This window comes from Ceratotherium simum, chromosome 15, assembly GCF_057802395.1.
Source record: "Ceratotherium simum simum isolate JZ-2026a chromosome 15, ASM5780239v1, whole genome shotgun sequence".
NCBI classification, from domain to species: Eukaryota; Metazoa; Chordata; class Mammalia; order Perissodactyla; family Rhinocerotidae; genus Ceratotherium; species Ceratotherium simum.
Window position 1 is genome coordinate 2,284,057 of NC_141914.1, and position 20,054 is coordinate 2,304,110.

General features: G+C 34.0%; 1 protein-coding gene across 1 annotated transcript in view; it reads left to right on the forward strand.

The window, feature by feature from the left end:
* EPHA6 (EPH receptor A6) overlaps positions 1 to 20,054 on the forward strand; it is a 788,910-nt gene that overhangs the window by 63,793 nt on the left and 705,063 nt on the right.

The window sequence follows — 20,054 nt, forward strand, 5'->3', positions numbered from 1 at the left end:
TTTCTACATTGCTTCTTCCCTTACACCTATAACTTTAAATCTGAAAGGAGAAGTTGACCCAAACAGGTTTTATTTTTTTAGAATCATCCAAATATTGCTGTTTTAATTTGACCTTTCATATCAGCAATTACTTATTAAATGTTTGTATTTTCAACTAAAAATTCCTATGAAGAGTTAAATCGTCCTGTCTTTTTTAACAGACTGTTTCTTTAGATTTGTTTGTTTCATAGATGGGTTTTATTTTTTCTGGAATTTTCATTTTATTCTAATAGTGCTCTCATTAAACCATTTCTGAGAAATATATCTTTTAAGCTAAGATTATGCTTTTGCCTTCATTATCTTATTTCCTTTAAAATGAGTAAACATCAGTATTTATTGAGTGTGTTAAGGATGTCACATTTTATCACAGTTATTCTCAAGAAGTGAATGAAACTTTTTTCCTAGAATACTCTTCTAAGATATATACGCATCTCTATTACTCTGTATACTGAGAAAAGAACTTACAAATAATTAGTTTATAAGCCCTACTTTTCCATTTTCTGAAAAAAGTGACAAAAAAATATGAGAGATTATATTGTTACTGGCCTCGTGTAGTCATAGCCAGAGAATCATTTGAGGAGCAGGAGTTACGCCCTGCGCTAGTCATTGTGTTTGGTTGATCAGGCCGCATTTCAGAGCAAACTGGTCGCCAGGACACACAGGACCTGTGGAGTTACCAGTAAACTTTCTGCTGTCATTCTTGGGATGATTTTGTCTAGGTTTATGAAATGGGGAATTTTTCTACTTCTTCTGGTTTGTTGGTTACGGAGAGGGAGGGCAGAATTGTCTAACAAGTGACTTTACCTCATAGTTTTCTATTTGCCAGACACCACACTGAATTTTACATTTTATTTTCACAATGGCTCTATGAGGTATGTCTTAGTTCTGTTTCAAGGTTTGAGAAACCTGGTTTCAAAGAGAGTAAGGAACAAATATACAAACAAGTTATAGGCCAAATAGTGAGTGGTGGGCTCTACTTCAAATTCCACTATTCGTGACTCTAGAACCTGTGTGTCTGTCATGCCCTGCCAACAGAGAGGAGCACTGGGAACTTCATGAAAGGCCAGTTTCTTGTGTGTGATATTTGCATAATTGATTTAGATTTCTTTTCTACCCTTGATAAACAAGCTGGTGGACTGAGATGTACATTTTGGACACCAGCCAAGGATTAGCAAGAGGAAAGAGAGAGAAGAGGAGAAGGAGAGTACAATAGAAAGAAATATGATAGAATAAGGTGGAAAAGGAAAAGATGGTTAAAATTTATTGATGGTTAAAATTATTTACTGTCATCAGTTCTATAAATCAAGTACAGTTTATCCCATGAATAATGTGGGATATTACTCAGGTACATTAAATAACTTCTACAAGGTCACAGAGCTAGGAAGTAAGACAGCAAAGATTCTAAACCAACCATATCTTGATCTTGACAGATGGTCATTTCACAGCTAGATGCTTTTTATTTCTTCTGAGATTCTACCATAGAAAGATAAGGGCCAGTGACCAATATGTAGACTACAGAGGGGAAAGTAACACATGAATCAAACATTAAAAAGTAAATCTGGGGCCCGGCCCCATGGCCTAGTGGTTAAAGTTCCACACGCTCCGCTTTGGTGGCACGGGTTTGGATCCCAGGCGTAGACTTGCTCCATTCACCAGCCATGCTGTGGCAATGTCCCACATACAAAAAAAAATAGAGGAATATTGGCATAGATGTTAGCTCAGGGCTAATCTTCCTCAAGAAAAAAAGGAGGAGAACTGGCAACAGATGTTAGCTCAGGGCGAATCTTCCTCAGCAAAATTAAAAGGCAATGAGGAGGAGAACAAAAGATCTGTGGTTCCTAAACCTAGTCCTACAGCTGGGGACCCCCAGAATAAAAATATATATAAATAAAAAATAAATATGATACTCAGTTACCTTGGAATATCACTATTAGAATAGGCTATATTACTTTTAGATTGTCCCCCAGATAATAGTGCATATATGGCAAATGTCAACAGTAGGAATACTTGAAAATGGGAACACATGGACATCTTTTATAACAGATCAAAGAAGTAAGTTTAAAGAAAACATATGACTTAAATTCTTATATGAAGAGGATAGATTACTGACAGGAATGGAGTTTTACTTAATGCTGTTTATAGGTTAAAACAAGTAAGGAAATAATCAGTAAGGATGAAGAACTTTGAAAAAAGTTCTAAAATGGGAAAGAATGAAAATCATTTAGACATCAATACTGGTTAAATAATTTAAAATCTATAATCATTTTATAACATTTAAACCAGCATTTATGTCTGTATATTAAAATTTTAATTATATTTATTTGAAATTGCATGTATTTTTTTCAGGTTCTCAGGTTTATTGAGCCATGCTAGTTTGAATGACCATTTTAACTAAAGTTTCCTTTTTTCAGAGACACTAATTCAGTTAGTTTTACAAATGTGTCATGGGTAGAAAAGACAACTAGATGATATATTTGTCAATTTGATGATATAAAGTATATTTAGTATTTCTCTTGTGGGAGCTCAAAATCTGGCCACCTCAAAATATGTCTCTTTACCTTGATTATTTTCTCTGAAGAACATTTGAGCTTCCCTTCCCAAATTGCCTAAAGAATTTAACATAGAAGGCCTGTTACTGGAAGGAGCCACTACCACATGATGGCTGTAGTATAATGTAAAATAGATGCTGGGATAAGAAAGGCACCAACAGGCCCATCTTATCAAAAATTCTGTCTCTCCTGGGCAGCATTTTCTAGGTTGCCCTGTAAAGAGTTGTCAAACCTTTGCATTTCCATCTCCATGTGAATTGTCTTCTTCCCCTCTGAAATCCCAAACCACTACTCCCCCAAACACCCTCTTGCCCTTTAGCTGAAAATACTTAAGCAAGCAGCTTAGTCAGAATGATGAGCTGCTCAGTTTCTATTTTCTGAGTTTCTCCCATGTATACGTTATTAAATTTTGTTTGATTTTCTCCTGCTATTCAGTCTCATTTCAATTTAATTTGTAGCCCAGACAGGAAGGACTCAGAGTGGGTAGAGGGTACTCCTCCTCCCCCTTCACTCTGAATAAAGTGTTTCCTAGGAATAACTTTTTAATTGATAAAATTTTCTTTCGATAAAGAATTGAACTAAGATATTTTCGAAATCATATAATGTACTATATAAAATATGTGATTTAGTAAATTATTCCAAAGTTTTTTTTTTTTTTTTTTTTTACTTAAAATAGTTGTTCCACCAGTAGGGTCATGCTGACGTAGTTACAAGACTAGGCATTCATGTTGTGCCTCTGAACAAAGCCATTGCTGGTTATTTTAGTAGGAGGTGAGTACCTCTGGTTAGTGAATTTGGAAAATAGATGAGTAGTCTTGAGGAAATGACTTTTTAGGCTTGCAAACATGAAAAGAAAATATATTTATTTTCTAAAATGCTTGCTTGTCAACTCATTTGTGCCAACATTTAAAATATAGTTTCTTTTCTTTTAAGCAATGTCCAGAATTCAATTTAACAAACTTCTATTTTATGCTTTGTGCCAAGTACCCTGCTAGAGTGCTTAAAACAATTTTTTTCCTACTCTCAAGGAGTCTTGCAGTGTAGACATAATTCTACATAATTGTAAGGCCAAAGAGATTGTCTCAGATAGTTTTGGGTAATGTTTTGTGAAAGAATAATAAAGGGAGGGATTAATTCTGACTAGGGAAAATTGGTAGTAGGATGTGACATATCAACTCTTTCTTATAAACTGTGAAGGAATCGCACAGGGGCTGGAAGAGAGGGTAGAAATAGCCTTTTAGGCAAAGAGAATGGCTTGAGGAAAGGCACAGAATTCTTAAATATACGTATGGAGTTTTAGAAAGTTGAGAATCATTTGTGTGGCTAGAGTGGAGGAATGTCGTGGGAATTAAGACTGTGTTCATAGGCCAAGCCTTGTTGTGGGAGACTTGGGTTTCAATGTCTTGATTGATCTGAATTGTGTATATCTCAGCCCCAGTAAGTAAAAGTAAAAACTTTCTAGATTCATTTAAATAAACGAACAAAAATATTGAAGCTTTCTTTTGTTTAAGGCAATAGTATCGACTCTTGCAAATGAAAGATGACTTGGAGAATTGTAAGGAAAGGATGTTTAAAATGTAGGTGATGTGACATTATTGATATGTTGAGATCAGGGTGAAAACGAATAATTTAATTTGTATAGAGGTTGAAGCTTGGTTTTAGAAGAGAATGAGTATGCTAGAGAATTTGGGACCCAGTGGTTATAATTCTTAACACTGCTCTTTCTACTGTCAAGAATTTTATGTTTACATAATTCAAAACTCTTAAGAACTTTATCTTCTAAGTATCTCTTTCATCCTTTATCTGTCAACATACTCCATTAAGATAATAAAATTATGATGATCTAGCAGAGTAGATAACACAGTGCCATGATAATCAATGAAAGAATGCTGCGTGAATAAACGCTTTTGCATAGCACTATAGAAGTTATAAGTGAATACTGAAGAAATGTTTTCACAAACATTTAGTATAAGCATATGCCATGGACTTTCTATTTGCTATGAATAACTAGTTAATACTAAATCGTACTCTGTGTAAAACTGAAGGACCTATTTCAGTTTTGAAAATCTCCTGGGAAGGAGACAGCTAGTCTTTAAGAAGTCATGCTATTTTAATGCTAATAAGAAAAAAAGAAACATGAAAGACACTGCTCTTGCAGTAACTTTGTACAAAAGAAGAAATTAAAAAATATGTATCTCCTGAGTTTATTCTTATAATCTGAAGATGTATGAAAAAAAATTATATAAATTTTCTTGAAATGTTAACTCTCATGTTTACTCCTTTCCTTTTGATATTTTTATGTATTCAATTTATTTTTAGCCAATATATAACATTGTAGATGAAAGAGAAAAATACAGTTACAATAAGAGGGACTGTGGTTAAATGTGATATTCAAAATCTTTAAAACCCATTACAGATCAAGCCCCATTCAATGCCACACAGCGGTAGTTGTGTCATATTGGGGCACATGGCTCAATGTTAATTTTACTCTGACTAATACAAAGTAACTACTACTAACCAGAAAAAGAAAGGGTTTTTCATAATATAAAAAAGGGATTTCATGATTAAAACTTATATTGTTTCCTTTGAGCTTTAGTATTTGTATTTGATACTTCTTAAAAGTTAGTAACTATCTGGCTTTTTAATTCTGATACTGTAATTGAAAAGATAAGTGACTTGTTTGGGTATCCACATACTGGTTAATAAAGGAACTTATACCTGAATAAAACCTGACAATTAAAACATAGCATTTCATAGTAATGATAATTCCATCAGATATTATTTGATTTATACCTAAAATTACATATACTTAATGTTAATAGAAAGAACTTGATTTTTAAACACTCCATCAACTCACCTGAAAGGTTTTCACTGTTTATTTTTGTTCATAGTAATGTTTTTCAGGAAGAAAATGAAAAATTTGCTTATCCCAGGTATTTTTTTTTTTACTCTCCTCTTTTGTCAACTAAGAGGTAGTTAAGTTTTAAAAGCTCATTTTTAATGTATATACATGGTAGATCAGATCCTTGTTACAAAGTTGTAGTGGACATAGATACAGGCATGCCAGTATTCAAAATCAGACTTCCTGTTTAATAGTGAAGTACACTTTAATAAAAAATTAAGAGAAAACTGAATGTTACTAGAAAAAAAATGCTATTGGATATTAAGTTGCATTTTATATTAATTATGACTATTAGAGATTGGAAAAACTCTGTGTTTGTCAGATGCCAAAAATTTAAATAACGTATCCATTAGGGTTTGAATAATGGAAGATCATACAAGATATGTGATCTTATCTGTTAAATATAGTGAACTGGTATTAGGAAATTTATCTTGAGATATTTAGGAAAAATAAGACTGCAAATTATTCATTTCTAAATAAAAACTGAACTTAGTAATTCAGTTACTAATGTTTTTATAATGAAAAAACTGATGCTTTCTATATTAAAAGAGGTCAATATTGTGAGTAAACTGTGAAGAAAAACACTTTATTCCATATGTCAGAGCCCATCGTTTTCTAATATCATTGTTCCAAAGTTGAAAATCAAAGGATGTATTTATGAGAGAGAATGGAATTGAAATAATAATAGAAATACAAATAGAAATAATAGAAATAATAATAATAGACATATTTAATTTCTGTTTTTGTATTGTAATTTCTATATTTCATATAGTAAGACCAATTTATCATAGTAGCAGACTTCGGTATTGCGTTTTTATTCATTTTATAATACATTGAAATTATCCAAAACTACATATTGAATTCTGACAATATAAACTGTAGTGATAATTTCTGTTAAAAATGGATTGTTTTAGTTATTGTTTTCAAAACTGATATCTAAATAATTTTTTTCTGAGAACTTTGCAACATACGTGGTAGTTTTCTAAATATCCATTTTGTTAATTTCAATCATGTTGTTTCACATTTCAAAGCAATTGCTTTTCAGTTTTGGAAGTTTCTATTATCATAACCTCAAATTCAGAGACTCCTTCATCAGTCGTGCCCAGTCTGCAAATGAGCCCATCAAAGGCATTCTCCATTCCTGCTACAGTGTTCTTGGTCTTTACCATTTCTTTTTGATTCTTTCTTAGGATTTCCATCTCTCTGCTTACATTATCCACCTGTTCTTACATATTGTCTGTTTTATCCTTTAAAGCACTTAGCATGTTAATCATAGTTTTTTAAACCTCTTGATCTGATAATTCTAACATTTCTGTCATATCTGACTCTGGTTTGGATACTTCTTCTGTCTCTTCAAACTGATTTTTGCCTTTTAGGAAGTACACCTTGTAATTTTGATTGAAAGATAGACATGATGTCTGGGTAAAAGGAACTCTGGTAAATAGGCCTTTAGTAATATAGTGGTAAGGCTTGGGAGGAGGGAAGCATTGTAGAGTCCTATGATTCAGTCTCAGTTGAAAGACTGTGCCCTGGACTGTAAATTTCATCAGTGCTTCTCAGTAATTTTTCCCCCATTATGTGGGACAAGATTGCTAGAGGGAGCTGAAGTTGGGTATTTCCATCCACTTTGTAGAAAGCTAAAGGGAGCTGGAGTAGGTATATTCCTTCCTCTACATGGAAGACTAGAGGGAGATGGAGTTGAGAATTTCGTTCCCCCTTCATGGAGATTAGAGGGAGCTGGAGATGTATTTCCCTCCCTGTACATGGGAGACTAGAGGGAGCTGGAGATGATATTTCCCTGCCCCTACATGGAAGACTAGAAGGAGATGGAGTTGAGAATTTCGTTCCCCCTTCATGGAGATTAGAGGGAGCTGGAGATGTATTTCCCTCCCTGTACGTGGGAGACTAGAGGGAGCTGGAGTTGAATATTTCCTTCTCCGTACATGGAATACTAGAGGGAGTTAGAACTGGTATTTCCCTCCCCCTACATGGAAGACTAGAGGGAGCTGGAGTTGATTTTTCTCTCCCTTTACTTGGAAAACTGGAGGGAGCTGGAGTTGGTATTTTCCTCCCTTTACTTGGAAGGCTAGAGGGAGCTGGAGTTGGGTATTCTCTTCCCCTACATGGAAGACTAGAGGGAGCTGGAGTTGGTGTTTTCCTTCCCTCAGTTTGGTTAGGATCTGGTAAAACCCCAGCAGGTTAGCCTTTAGTAAATTAGTTTCTCCTGAGGGCTGACCTTGTTAAGAAGAACTGAATGCTCTGGTGTATTTCAAAATGGTTCTTTACCCTTTCACCTGTCACAGACATTATATAGTTGGGTGAAACATTTGCTTAAACACTTTCATAAATTATGATTTTAGTTAATTTTCCTAACCTTCTGTTTTCATGCAATGAACTGTTAGAATTTTTCACTTTGTCTTCACTTCAATCACTATTATTAGCAGGTGGCTTTATTTTCATGTCCATTTAATCTAGAAAATAAATCAAGCTTTTGTGCCTTTGTTTACATGACATTATTGCTAATTTACATGACATTATTTACTGATCAATAAAGGAAGACATTAAAGAGCTTTCCTGTGGTGTGCAGGTTGAGTAGTAGACCATGACACTCCCAGGAGCTGTTTGTACCTTAATACCTCTTAACTCTTTAATACCTGAGCAACTGTGATTTGTGACACTTGTCTCTCCATTATCTCAGAATATTCCTACCTGTATAGCATCCTCTGCAAAAAAAGAGAAAAAAGATGCCTTATGAAAGAAGCTGTGTTGGATAATGATGAAACTAATTCTATGGTGAGGAAGAGAAGTAAGAGAAGAGCAGTTAACAACAACTTAGGAAATCAGATGTAAAGTATTTACTAATATCTGTGAATATGTAATTAGCTTCATATTCTCTGGGCACCTGAAAAATAAGTATGTATGCAATTCATTTTTCCAGTATCTCTGCTGTTTCTTAGTGTATAGTCTTGATGGTGTCAAGTCAAGATGAAATTTTGCCATTTGGGACAACGTGGATAGACCTTGAGGGTATTATGCTAAGCATAGTAAATCAGATTATTTTATCATAAGGTGTGATTATGATAAGGTATGATTTTATTGTAAGTGGAAGATAAAAAGAATAACAACAACAAACAAACACATAGATACAGAGAACAGATTGGTGGTTACCAGATAGGAAGGGGAGAAGGGGGAGAGCGAAAGGAGTAAAAGGGCACATGTGTATAATATGGTAGTTAGTTTTTGGGTGGTGAACATGATGTAGTCTGCACAGAAATCAAAATATAATGATGTACACCTGAAATTTATATAATGTTACAAACCAGCGTTACCTCAATAAAAAAAAATAAACTTAAAAAAAAGGAACTCCCATATTGTATAATCTAAGAAGCTCAGGTTCTGGTTTTATCAGCAAGTTCTAATTGTTTTAACTAGAGTCATTCAAAATATTTGTAAACTATTTCATTTATAAATGGAAGAGTCTACGTGTAAAGCAAGCACACACACATGTTAAACTCTCTTGTGAAACCCTAAGAGATTAGTAGTGAAATACTTAACAACTAGATGAAACATAGTGGACCAGATATTTTTATGAATTTAATTGTATTTTAAGTGATTGTCTCATGCTTATGCACAACCAATCACCAAATCGTATTGATTCTACCTCCTAAAGCTCTTTCAAAACAGTGTATCACCACTGCGTCAGTTTGGCTCAGCATCATTTCTCTCCAAATTACCATGGTTGTGTTTTGAATTATCCACGAGGTTTGAGTCTTTCTCCAGCCCCTTCTACCAACCTTACAGCCCATCCTTTATCCTGTTGCTAGAACAGATCTTCTAAACTGAAGATCTAATCATGTCCTACCCTACTTAACTGCTGCTTCCTTTACATTCTAACACGTGGCCCATGGCTCCCTCTCCATTTTCATCTTCTTATAATCCCTGACCTTCAGCCACCCCCACCTTCCATCTTTTCCAAAAGAAATTTTTGTATTTTTTTCCATGCAACTTCTTTCTCTTGTCTCTGGATATAAGACTATGCTGTTGAGTCTGTCTAGAATGTCCTCTTGCCAACCCCCATCTTCTCTGGCTTTCTCCTGTTGGTCTTTTAAAGCACAGAAGATTTTCCATCTTTTTTGGGATGACTTACATTGCTGAAGGTTGAATTAGAAAACTCCTTTTTTGGGACACCTGGGACTCTGCATATCACAGCATTTATCTCACGGTATATAAATGTCTGTCTCTTACTAGATTGTGCGCTCTTAGAGAAATGGGTTGAGTGTCTTTTCTATATCTGAGTTAGGCAGCATAGTGCCTGTCATATGACATGTTCAACAAAAGTTGGTTGAATAATTAAATAGATGTACAAGTAATAAATTATTTTAGATAAGATATTGGTTAAATGCTGTATTTCGTAACTCTCATTGGAGCAGAAACAGCTTGGTACTAACTTTGGGTAGAATCGGCTGTAAAAAAAAAAGACTAAATGGTTGTGAAAATTGAACTGTGTTCTTATTCATCATTGGTCTTGAGTACAGGTAGAAAAGTTTATACATTTACTCTCATTTTTTTATTTTACACAATCCAATTTATTTTCTCATTATCAATTTTTTCACTAAAGTTGAAGTTGAAAGGTGGGAGGGAAGAATATTTACCTATGAAATAAAAAGACTATAAAAGAGCTTATAAGCTAATTAAGCAACACCAATCAAAACATAATATACTTCCAAAGAATTAATGACCAGTTTAGAACAGTTGATGATCTGAATCACATCTGGGAAATATTAACCCCAGATGGTTATTAATCCTCTACCTTGTTGTTAAGCTGTGAATAAAAAATAGAACATATGGATTTTTAATGGTGGATAGATGGACTGCAAATTTTAGAGAATTTATACTAATCAGTCAAGCTTTTAAAAAGCATAGGTCAGCATTAAATGTTAAATAGGTTTTTGTAATCTGTATTCCATGCAATTAGTATTTTGAACTAACGTACCATAGTAAGCAAAATATATTTTTAAAATGGTTTGACTTTGATTTTAGTAAAGCAAAACCTGTTGTGCTCATAAATGTAATGCTTAACGTAGTCTTCATCTCCTCCATAATTAGTAGCAATATATACCAAAATATTTCAATGAAATGAAAAAAAATCATTCAAATAAAAGCATGAAACTAGGATTTAAAAAACATATATATTTATATGTACATATATACATGGACACATATATTTTATCCTTTGAATGTTCATACATTCTGTAGACTACATTTGGAGAGGTAAAATTAAATCTGTATTGTTGATTGAATTTAATAATGGTATTCATTTAATCAAATTATATGCTTTCCTTAAGTGCAATGCTTTCTAATACACATTAGAGGGAATTTCTTCATCGTTCCTATTGAGAATTGCTCTAAGAAATACCCACATTATAAATCTTACAGTAGAGAAATAAATAGGTACAGCAAGCATATAAAAGTCATTTTTTATTCTTTCTATTTATAAATGCTGTAATGATTGTTTGGATGACCATAAGTCCTGGTTTGCCTGGAACAGTCCTGGTTTATTTCCGTTGTCATAGAATAATTATTAATTGTGCCCCATTCATTTTTAAAAGTGTCCTCTTTTGGTAGATAAATTTTATAGTCACTCTGATATTAGTTCAGATAATGATAACTGCATTACAAATAAACCCCAAATGTATAATAATTCAAACACAAAAGAATATTATTCTTACTCTTGTAATAGTCTCAAGTGAATATTCCTATTTGTCAGGAGTTCTTCCTCCTCCCCATGGAGAGGGATAATTCTCCTTAAAAGTTCAGAAGTGGCACACAGTACTTCCCATATTTCCTTGGCTATAATCTATTCACTAGGTGTTACTACACCTACGTACAAGGGAGGCAGAAAATGTAAGTTAGCCTGTGAAGAAGAGGAAATGGATTTTAGCTGAACAGACTAAACTACTAGTTGTCCCCAATATCCATTCTCCTTTTTTTTGCCTCCCATTAACAAAACCTTGATTTTGAGGCAGCAGTGTTTCCAACTAAAAAACCCTACAGTTTCTAGTGTATTTTGCAACTAGTTGTGACCAAAACGCTGTGTTCTAGCCAATGAGATGTAAATGGCGATGTTTTTTGAAATTTCCAGAAAGGCTGCTTAAAATAAGCTCTGTCAACTGGAGGTCAAACCTTTTTGACTGATATATTCCCCTTTTGCTAGAATGCAGATATGAGGTCAAGAGCTTCAGCAGCCATCTTGAACTCTAAGGTGAATTTTAGGATGGGATCGCATGCTAGGATAGGATGATAGAGTTGTATATTGTACAATCATTAAAATGGTATTTATGCTATAGACTTCAATAACATTGGAATATTGCCCTATAAATAGTAAGTGAAATAAAGAGCAAAACATTTCTAATCTTTATTTTTAAAATGTTCGTGCTAGAATAAACAAACAAACTTGAAAGGGAATAAAACCCTTCCTCTAGGTCATGAGAATATGGGTGATGGGGTTTATTTTTCATATTTTGTATTTTTTAAAAATTCTCTATGATAGGTATGTATTTCTTTTATTATTAAAAAAGAAACATTTACTAAATGTGTATTTCATTTATGTTCTAATATATATTTTATTAATTTGTAATTACTGTGTAATTTTAAAATGACTTAGTGTGGTTTAGTGTGTTGATATTTTCCCAACAGTCATAAATGTTAGCAGAAAATGACTACAAGTTATCTCTGGAATCCAGAGTTAATATATAAAATTAATATGTGTTAGATATATGTAGAAAAATACCTTAAAAATCTATTATATGCTTCCTGAGATTAAAAAGAGGAAGAATAAGCAGAATCTGGTTTTATTAGATATCTGAGATGTTACCTGTAATTGATATAAAAAATAGGAAAGACTGTCTTAATTCAAATGAAAGAAATTGTGATTCAGAGAGAAAAGAATTGTCAGTGTTGATGCAACAAAGTCACTAATTTATCTTTTATCCATCTTTCCGTCCGTCCAGCAATTTTTTATTAAAAGCATGTGTTCTTGGCTGTAAAACTAAAATAGTTAGCAAAGATGTGGTTCTTGTCCTTAAAACTAGACATTAATCAAATAATCATATAAGTAAGTGTAAAATTGCAAATGTGGTAAGTATAAATTTTATGAAAGAGAGATGCCACAGGAGTTTAAAATAAGGGATTTAATCTGGTGAGGAAAATCAGAAAAGGGCTTCCCTAGGTGACTATAAAGCGGGGACAAAGAGTAAGTATGTACTAGCAGAAGAAAAGAAGGAAAGAAAACACTTCTTAGAGTGGAAACAGAAACTGCAAGGCACGTGAGATGAAATAAGTGGAGGACCCTGTGACTGGAGATCAGAGAGAGAGCAGTCAAGTAAAAAGATAGAACCAAGAGGTAGGTCAAGCAAGAAGAGACAGAAGGTGAAAGAGGAAGTTGGCTTATTAGCAAGCAAGGTCTTCTAGGCCATGGTAAGGGATGTTATCATTATCCTAATCTCAATGTAAACTTATTGGAGGGTAGTAAGCAGACTTGCATTCTGAAAAGATCGCTCTCCTTGAATGCAGGTAGCGTAGTTAGAAAACTTCAAACCAGAGACAGAGATTTAATAGGCTAGTTTCAGTGCAGTAATATTGTGCATATGGCAGCAGAAGCTATGATGACCTAATACCATTAAATATTATCGCATATCTCCTTGACTATGATTTGTCTCTCTAGATATATGAAAGTTTATATCATTCCAACAATGATTTTTCTCTTACAAAATATTATTATATGATGGTTTCCGATAGCTTTTTAAGATTTGAAATCTCTAAGCACCCAATTGTAATCCCTTATCAGAGAGTAGGAATAAAATTTGAATGGTGAAAAACATAGAAAGTGAACATGCACAAATACTGTCGGCCTTGTTACTAGTTTATCCTCAGTAGCTAACATTAATTTCTAGCACAGAGTAGACAGTCAATAAGTATTAGTTTATTAAGTGAAAAACTGAATGAAATAATTCATTATTTTTGAGTGTTAGTATTATTATAGAAATCTACTTCATAAATTTTCAGTCACAGAGCACTTAGTGCATTATTAGCATTGTGCTTAATATAATTCTGACATTATTCTCAGGTTTAAGACCTTGTTGGACTATGTTTTTATTATTTCACTGAAAATCTAAAAAGCAGGTAAAACTTTCCTCAGATGAAACTATGAAACTATGAATATTTCACTTAAAGTATATTTTTTATATATCCTTATTTCATTAAAGGTTTATTTCCAGCATTTTGCCTTTGTTTGTAAAAGAAATGGGGATAAAAATCAGTGAACATAATACTGGATACAAGATCAATATGCAAAAATCTGTTTTGTTTTTGTGGACTATCAACAAACAAAAAACAAAAATTTTAAAATTATCATTTTTAATAACATCAAAACCCACAAATACTTAGAAATAAATCCAAGAAAAAATGTGTGAGAATATGTGTAAGACTACAGATAATCTTTAGAGAAAATAAAGAATTATAGAAGTGGAAAGTATACATATTTATGGATTGGATGAATCACTATTATATAGTAGTGAGTTCTCTCAAAATACCTTACAGATTTAATGAATTAAATCCAAATAAATACCTCATCTAGTTTTTCTTTGTTTTTCCCCCCTTTTAAAAAATTGAGGCGAAATCGACATAACATAAAATTAACCATTTTAAAGTGAAGGATTCAATGACATTTAGTACATATACAATTTTGTGCAGCCATTATTTCTATCTAATTCCAAAGCATTTTCATCACCCCCAAAGGAAACACCATACCCATTAAGCAGTTCGTCCCTATTCTCCCTTCCCCCCAGCCGCTGGCTATGAGTGATCTGCTTTCTGTCTTTCTGGATTTACCTGTTCTGGATATTTCATATAAATGGAATCATACCATCTGTGACCTTTTGTGTCTGGTTTCTGAATTCACTTAGCATAATGTTTCTGAGTTTCACTCATGAGCTTCACCCATGAAGCATGTACTAGTACTTCATTTCTTTTTATGGCTGAATAATATTCCATTGTATGTATAGACCACAATTTGTTTATCCATTCGTCCATTGATGGACATTTGGGCTGAGACCACTTTCTAGTTATTGTTAGTAGTGCTGCTATGCATATACATGTATTTGTTTGAGTACCTGCCTTCAGCTCTCTTGGATGTATACTTAGTAGTGGAATTGCCATGTCGTATGGTAATTCTATGTGTCACTTTTCATCGAGCTGCCACACTGTGTTCCACAATGGCTGCACCATTTTACGTTCTCACCAGCAAAGTACGAGGCTTCCAGTTCCTCCACATCCTCATCAGCACTTGTTGTTTTCCATTTGGTCTTTCTTTGTGTATGTATATGGAAATTGATAAGCCGATTCTAAAACTTTGTACAAATTCAAAGAATAGCCAAGGCAGTCTGGAAGATAAGATGCAATATTGAGGCATTTACAGCACAATATATCAAAAGTTGTAATGTATAGTAATTAACACAGTTTGATATGGGTACAAGGATAGACAAATCGACTAATAGGACAGACTAGAGAATTTAAAAGTAGACCTACTGTGCATTAGATCACCAAATTTATAACAAGGTGACATTGCAGTAATATGAGAAAAATAATTTTTTCAATAAATGGTTTTGGGGTCAATAGGCTATATGGGAAAAAAATGTAACTTGACCCCTCACACTGTACACAGAAACGGATTGGAACTCTAGACGTGAAAGATAAAATCATAAAACTTTCAAAAGAAAATCTTCATGAGCTTGGAGTAGGCAAATATCTATTAAACAGGACCCATAAAAGTGTAAGTTGAGCTATATTAATATTAAGGACTTTTGCTTATTGAAAGAAACCATTAAGAATGAGAAAAGGTAACTCACAGATTGGAAGAAGAAATTTGCAATATAGTCACCTGACAAAGGATTCACATACAGAATATATATTTAAAAAACCGCCTACAAACCAATGAGAAGACAGAGGACACAATAGAAAAATGGACCAAAAACTTGAATGAGTATTAGAGAAAGGAGATACCCAAATGGTCAATAGACATAGAAAAAGAGCTCAATTTCTTTGAAATGCATCAAAAAATAAAATTTGAGGTGAAGGGAGAAGTTGATAGATATATGATTTTAAGAAAGTATAGTAGAATGTTATAGTATCTAAGTGGTGGATATGTGAATGTTCATTATAAACTTCTTTGAACTTTTTTGAATGTTCGTTGTTATAATAGAAATGTTGGGATAATAATAACAGAATAGGTTTTTAATATACACATAACACAATGGCTAAAATGAAAAAAAAATGTTAAGTTTTGGAAAGGATTGGAGCAAGTGGATCTCTTGTACGTTACTAGCATGCAAATTGGAATAATGACTTTGGAGAACTGTTTGATAGTGTCTACTAAATCTTTTTTGTGTGTGTGTGTGTGAGGAAGATCAGCCCTGAGCTAACATCCGTGCTAATCCTCCTCTTTTTGCTGAGGAAGACCAGCCCTGAGCTAACATCTATTGCCAATCCTCCTCCTTTCCCCCCACCCCCCAAAGCCCTAGTAGATAGTTGTATGTCCTAGTTGCACATCCTTCTAGTTGCTGTATGTGGGACGCGGCCTCAGCATGGCCAGAGAAGCGGTGCTTCGGTGCACAGCCGGGATCCGAACCCCGGGCTGCCCGTAGCAGAGCGCGCACACCCAACCGCTAAGCCACGGGGGCCGGCCCCTACTAAATCTTAACACATGCATTTCCTACAACCCAGCAATTCTACTTCTAGCTATATGAACAGAATTGTGTAACATGTTCACCAAGAGACAGGGATGAACATGAATGTCAATCAAGAGTAGAAAAGAAAAATAAATAGTGGTCTGGGCACAAAAGGAGATGTTACAAAACAATGAAAATGAACAAACTTAAGTCTTTATGCAGCGGTATGGATGAATCTCACAAATATAATGTTGAATGAAAGAAACTAGAAATCAAGGAGGTACATACTGTGTGATTCCCTGCATGTAAGATTCAAAACAGGCCAATTTTATCCATAATATTAGAAGTCAGGATAGTAGTGACTGGAAGAAGGCAGAAGTAGGGCTTCTAAGATGCTGGTAATGTTCTGTTTCTATTTGGATGATGGCCACATGGGTCTGTTCACTTTGTGAGAAGTTCATTGCTCTGTACACTTAGCCATACACTTGCTTCTGTTCCCTGGTTTGTTTTGTTCTGTGACCTCTGGTCCTGCCCTTCAGAAAGTATTTTCTTAGCCATAACCACAGCTGACTTGAGTCTTAGAGGGAAAGTTAGTCTTGTGAGATGCACGGGTTTCACAGTTGGTGCAGTTTTGGAGGTCCACAGATTGCTTTAGAGCTGAAAAGATTTGCTCATTGCGGGTATATCATTTATTTGAAAATAATGTTTTCTTAAAAACACTTAGTAGGCGTAGGTCATTTTCTTATTTTGATAACTATATGCAGTGATCTCATATAGATGGCACGTCATAGAACGGGGAGAATTCACACACACACACACACACACACACACTTTGGCTCAAATTCTGGGCCAAATTCTTTTAGTGCATTCACCAGCATTAGCCACATGTCCTTGGCTGATTTCAGTAGGAGTCAGATGTGTAGGGAACTACGTGGAATAACTGGTGGACATTATTGTCTCTGTAACATCCTCTCATTCTCAGAATTCACTTTTAATTTGAGGACTCATGAGTTTTTTTAGTTGTTTTTTTAATTCTCTTCAAGAAAATTCACAATTATTATGTCCTCATGTATTTCATTTTCTTCTTTTGTAAGACAGATATTGGAACCTTTTAATTTATTCCCTATATTTCTTAGCAGCTCTTTGATAATTTTAAATTTTTTCTCTCCTTGTAGGTGAGTCAGGATAAATTATCAGTAATATATTTCATTGTATATTCCAATGTATTAATCATTTTTTTGTGCAGTCTAGTGTTTATTGCATACCAATATATATATGAGTCTCTGCATATATATATATGATATTTCTGGTTGTTTCTTTTCGCTCTCCTCTCCTTTTGCTTCATTTCACTCTGATTTTGCCTCCTCCACCTTTATTTTTACTCTTTTTATAGTGGAAGTTATCCCATCATTTATTATTGACATCTTAGATATACTTATAAATCTTTCAGACTATATTGTGAAATTATTTTTGTCCATGTTTACTTTGTATCATTCTTGATTTTATTGGCTCTTTTCCCTAGGGGTAGATTTCTTCAGCTTGGTTCAATTCTTTGTTGCCAAACTAGGTCTGCAGATTGCTCAGCAACCATGTTTGTTTGTTTTGAGCTTCTGTGCATGTGTTGAAGTGGGCAGTGAAATGGTATAAAAAGTCAGGTTCGAGCAGTACTCCTGGTCTCTGTCTTCAGTCTCATGTGAATGATTTTTGGTTCTCTGCTCTACCTGAGGAGTTCAGATGACTAGCCGCTGGTACTTGCTTTGGGGCCAAGGTCTCAGCAGGCCTGTTGCTTCAGGTCTCCTTGTTGCTTTGCATTTGTGTTCAGTTTTTCTTCCAAGGGTTCTTATCTTTTTTTATCCTGACTATGTGATTTTAATTGTCTAGTTTTATATTTCATTTACCATTTCTTTTTGTTGCACAGATGGATCATCAAAACAAGGGACTGTGCTATCACCTTGACTGGAAGTTCAGCATAAAAATTCTCTGTTCACTTACCTGTTGGACAGAGGACATTTTATACTCCTGTTAGTTTTTGTAAATTTTTCATTTGTCTATTAAGGTTGAGTAGTTTTTAAGTGCAAGCCATCTATTTGAAATTTTAGAACCAGCACTTTTGCAAAAAGGCATTCAAAATTATATTTTTTTAAAAGTGTGAACAATGTTTCTGTTCTTTATCCTGTTAGCCTTTAAAAAACTACCACAAAATTAAAATAGCTATTTCCCTCAATATCATTCATAGTATTTCAGGAAAAAAAATCATATACAAATAGTTGTTGCAGTTTTATTGTAATCAAGAAAACAGTATGATTTTTAGAAATATATTTTATTGTCATTCCCTGCTAAGGTCATTACAAATACCAGTACATTGGTAACAAAGTTTTTGTACAAACACCAATTGCCATCCAATGCCAATTACCTTTTTTATTTTATGTATTTTATACTAAGCTTCAGGGAAATACACACACACACACACACACATACACTCTCTCTCTCTCTGTCTCTGTTTATCAACATTCTCGATGCCCAGTAGTGATCTTGCTACGTGTGTATTAGCAGACCAGATTTCTGCTTACGGCAGCTATTTACTCGTTCTCTAATTTGCTTTCAAGCAGATCTTGCCAGGTGCTTGCACCGGACCACACTGGATAAGGCAGAGGGTAAGCTACTCTTTGCTTCTGGTTCTTGAGGTTTACACTCAGTCATTAATGTATCTTTATGTTTTCTCAGCTCTGGACTGGCTCTTCTATTCAGAGACTCACTCTCTGTTTAGAAAAGCAGTCTGCACCCAGTGTCTTCAAAATATGCTCTTCTGCAGTCTATTCCTTCTTTTTAAATCTAAGTGTGTCCTTTGTCCCTGAGCAAATGTTAACAAATATAATCAGAAATTCTAATTTAGATACATATATAGAGAGAACAGCAAAATAAAGGGGTAGCGGGCTGACTAAAATTAAAGTGTAGTTCAATGACTTTTGTAAGAATTTTACCAAATGGATTCCAAAATTTATAAATATTTTGTGAGTGTACTGATTGACAGTGCGAATGATGTAACAGGAATCTTCCCAACAAATTTCGGCGTCTCAGAATATATGATTTAGTAATTTCTCTCTTTGCTCATGGAAAGTATAGTCTAGGGGAATGAACTACTCCGCATTGGTGAACTAGCCAATGCTGCCACTTAGCGCTAGACAGTTCTCAAGGAAAAATGTTCTATTCCTCAATACATAATTTTTTAAATCCTAAAACCTTCAGACTTTTAAAAAATGAATGAAAAGGAAAACTGTTGATTTTATAACGTTTTACATTACTTGAGTTTTAAGAAATTAATGTTGTTGTAGTTACCTATTTTGAAGTAAATATTGCTAAAAAAGGAAAACATCTATTGAACTAGTGATACATAATTGAAATTTAGCTCTCAATTGGAGCAATGCCTAGAAACGAATTGCAGCCTTTGCATATGTTATCGTATTATATTCATTATCCAAACTATTTTTAATACTAAAGCAATGAACTCTCCCTACATAATTACTTAATATTTGTAATATGACTTAAATATTGTTATTGGGAGCCATGCTAAAGATAAGACAGATTTATGCTGAAATAGGAAAAACATAGCTGACTGAAGAAATGTGTCGCAGCATGAACAATAGAGAAGGATGGGTTTACAGCCTCAGCAGTGCCTTCCTGCCTTCATCCTCTCACTACACTGATCTCATTCGGGGAATCAGAGCAGTCACTCAAAATTTCAAAGGATTCTTTTATTCCAAGTCTTTTCCTATTCATAAATTACTTAAATAATAGGTAGGACCAATTAATCTTTTTGTATACATGTAAGAAATGTAATTT